Source organism: Lucilia sericata, unplaced genomic scaffold (genome assembly GCF_015586225.1).
Source record: "Lucilia sericata isolate MDLA Ls3-8-SP2 unplaced genomic scaffold, ASM1558622v1 Contig001267F_arrow, whole genome shotgun sequence".
NCBI lineage: Eukaryota > Metazoa > Arthropoda > Insecta > Diptera > Calliphoridae > Lucilia > Lucilia sericata.
Window position 1 is genome coordinate 18,608 of NW_023995218.1, and position 3,893 is coordinate 22,500.

General features: G+C 33.7%; 1 protein-coding gene across 2 annotated transcripts in view; it reads right to left on the minus strand.

Annotated features, from left to right (window-relative positions):
- Positions 1–2,877: 2,877 nt before the first annotated feature.
- The window catches only part of LOC119610697 (A-agglutinin anchorage subunit-like), a 58,851-nt gene continuing 57,835 nt past the window's right edge, over positions 2,878–3,893 (minus strand). For both annotated transcript variants that reach the window (XM_037966025.1, XM_037966026.1), the window contains exon 2: positions 2,878–3,893. This exon is cut by the window's right edge and continues 2,066 nt beyond it. The gene's annotated coding sequence lies outside the window, so the exon portion shown is untranslated.

The window sequence follows — 3,893 nt, forward strand, 5'->3', positions numbered from 1 at the left end:
CACAAATATATAAAACATAAACGTAACGTAAATATAAAATTCAAAATAAAAATATAGAAAACTTTTTTATTATTTACTAGACAGACTTAACGTTTATTTAATAAAGGAAAATATTGGTCAGCAAATACAAACAAATACGAATAAGAAGAAGTAAACAATAGTAAATGCTTTTTAAATGTTTTTCTAGTCCTTTATGTTGTTGTTTGAAAAATGAAAACCTAAAAACGTTTTTCTATTGTTAAAAGAAAATTGAAAAATAAATCCTTTTTAACTGCTGCAAATCATCAGCATCAGTAGTTTAAAATAATAAAAACGGCAGGACACTATTAACATTAAAGGGGTGGTGGCGTTTTTGGTGATGTTTAACAAGTTTTTAACGCCCCTGCTTAAGTATAAATGTCAAAATGAAAACGTGTGTGTCTGATCAACATCACTCACCATCAGTACATATTATTGTTTTGTTTAAATCTTTAACGTTTATACAAATTTTCCTTCTAAATCCTTTATAATCGATGTGGGAATGTGTTTTGGTTTAATAGAGAAATCATATTGGTTGTAAGTTTTTTTTTTTTTTGTTTTGTATTTACATGTCAAATATATTTTGACATGGAGGGAAATATTAAATCATGTTCACACGTAAGTTGCATAAAGCTAATAAAGTAAAAGAAGCGTGTGAAGGTTAAATAAACAAATCATATTGTTTACATAGGAGGGGGAAGAGAAAAGGCAAAAAAGGGAAGCGTGAGAGCGAAGGGAGGGGCCAAGGCGAAGGGGGAAATGGGTAGCGAAGGTGGGCAAAGTGGGAGGCGGAGAGCTAGCGAGCGAGCGAGCTAGCGAGCGAGCGAGCGAGCGAGCGATGAGCGAGCGATCGAGCGAGCGATCGAGCTATCTATCTATCTATCTATCTATCTATCTATCTATCTATCTATCTATCTATCTATCTATCTATCTATCTATCTATCTATCTATCTATCTATCTATCTATCTACTATCTATCTATCTATCTATCTATCTATCTATCTATCTATCGATCTATTCTACTATCTATCTATCTATCTATCTATCTATCTATCTATCTATCTATCTATCTATCGATCTATCTATCTATCTATCTATCTATCTATCTATCTATCTATCTATCTATCTATCTATCTATCTATCTATCTCTATCTATCTATCTATCTATCTATCATCTATCTTTCTATCTATCTATCTATCTATCTATCTATCTATCTATCTATCTATCTATCTATCTATCTATCTATCTATCTATCTATCTATCTATCTATTAGAGCCCTGCATGAGTAACTCTATTTGCTACACACAATGAGTGACTCATTGCTTTGCACTCAACTCATTGTTTGTTTAGAAATAGTATTTACAAAGTTTGTTATACTCAAACGTTGTGAGTACTATCAAGTGAATGTGCAACTACATTCAAATCGAGCGAGTAAACAATTTGTTTATGTTAAAACAATACAAAATAGATTGTTTGAATCGAATGAATCGATTCAAACTTTTTCTTAAATAAATGGTGAAAATTTTGAATGCTGTTAAAACTAGTTCCTGTGGCCCGAATTCGCTGAAATTTGGTAGTCTTGAGTACAATTGATGACAAGATAATATTATGTTCGAATATTCGAAATTAAGTTCGAAAATTCGAAGTTATGTTCGAAAAATTTTTTATGCTTTTAAATTATTCTTTGAGTCCAAAAAACTAAAAAAAAATTTTCGAAAATTCGAACTCATGTTCGAAAAAAATTTAAAGCTGATAAAACCAGTTTCCGTGGACCAAATTGGCTGAAATTTGGCAGTGTTAAGTACAGTTGATGACGCTACTATATTATCTTCGACTATTCGAAATTAAGTTCGAAAATTCGAAGTAATATTCAAAAAATCTGTTAATTTGTCGAACTTAAAAATTGTTTTGCTTTCACTCGATTCACTCACTGTATACTACTTGAATTGAATCACACAACACTCTCATACTTGTTTCGTTTGAATTGAGTATTGACTAACATTCCTTATTTTCAAATATACTATTCATTTCATTCATAAACAATGGGAGGCAAACACAGGGGGGAAAAAAAGCAAAGGGGGAAGGAGGGGAAGGCACGCAGGCAGGGCGCGACGAGCGAGCGAGCGAGCGAGCGAGCGAGGAGCGAGCAGCGAGCGAGAGAGCGAGCGAGCGAGCGAGCGAGCGAGCGAGCGAGCGAGCGAGCGAGCGAGCGAGCGAGGAGCGAGCGAGCGAGCGAGAGCGAGCGAGCGAGCGAGCGAGCGAGCGAGCGAGCGAGCGAGCGAGCGAGGAGCGAGCGAGCGAGCGAGCGAGCGAGCGAGCGAGGAGCGAGCGAGCGAGCGAGAGCAGCGAGCGAGCGAGCGAGCGAGCGAGCGAGCGAGCGAGCGAGCGAGCGAGAGAGCGAGCGAGCGAGCGAGCGAGCGAGCGATCTATCTATCTATCTATCTATCTATCTATCTATCTATCTATCTATCTATCTATCTATCTATCTATCTATCTATCTATCTATCTATCTATCTATCTATCTATCTATCTATCTATCTATCTATCTATCTATCTATCTATCTATCTATCTATCTATCTATCTATCTATCTATCTATCTATCTATCTATCTATCTATCTATCTATCTATCTATCTATCTATCTATCTATCTTCTATCTATCTATCTATCTATCTATCTATCTATCTATCTATCTATCTATCTATCTATCTATCTATCTATCTATCTATCTATCTATCTATCTATCTATATCTCTATCTATCTATCTATCTATCTATCTATCTATCTATCTATCTATCTATCTATCTATCTATCTATCTATCTATCTATCTATCTATCTATCTATCTATCTATCTATCTATCTCTTAATTTGTCTTATTATTTCCTTAAAAATCTACCAAATTCTTAAGTATGCCTGACATATAAGACCAGACAACCATAATTCCTTTCAACTGCTTTCACCACCAATTTCCAAAATCGATAAAAACCCCAACCTTTGCAAACCACTCAAAAAGTAAGCTGTGTGTCAATGACACATTTTATAAGCAGTCAATCCTGTCAAATATTTTGGGGGGCAAAATTCGACTTAAATAAAAATTCGCATGCTTTCAACACAAACACTTGATTCCACAGTTACCCAGAGTAACACAAAAGTAATGAAATTCTTGTTTTAAAACAAAAAAAAATACATATCTATTGGCCACACACTCCTAAACTTACAACGCAGGGTGGTTTTCCTCCTAGATTATATAATTCTCAGGTATTTATATACATATTAATCATTTGTAAATGTTACTACTTTATGACAAAGAATAAAGAAGAATGTAGGGCGTGTACCTAAATATTTGCGATTTTGTTGTTTTTTTATTTCTACTTAATCTCTACAAGTTGCCCGTGGTAACTTTGTTCAAATTATAATTTCAAGTACACACACGTGATGTTTGTGATTATTGCAGAACAGAACGCTGGCAAAAAAAACATTGAATAAATTATATTCATTTAGAAAAAAATATCCCCTCATAAGCTCAATTATATTGTGTTTATTGTTTTCGTAATTTAAGGATTTAATTTGTAACAATCTCTCTACCGACTGCACTACTGTCTGACCTTTTTTGTTTACAAAATTATTTAACGTTTTTATTGCTCTTAATACTCAGGTGTTTGTTGTTTTGTATATTTTAGTTTTAAAGGGATGAGTGACAAGAGGGTTGTGCAGAAGTTTTGAAAGAAATACCGGAAATGATTAGTTAAGGATTTAATTTAAAGGGATTAACAAATCAACAATAATATAGGAAAATTTAAAATTAGAAAAACAATTGTAGAGTTTGAAATATTTCAAAATAAAATTTGATTTAAGCTTAAGTTTGGAACTAAT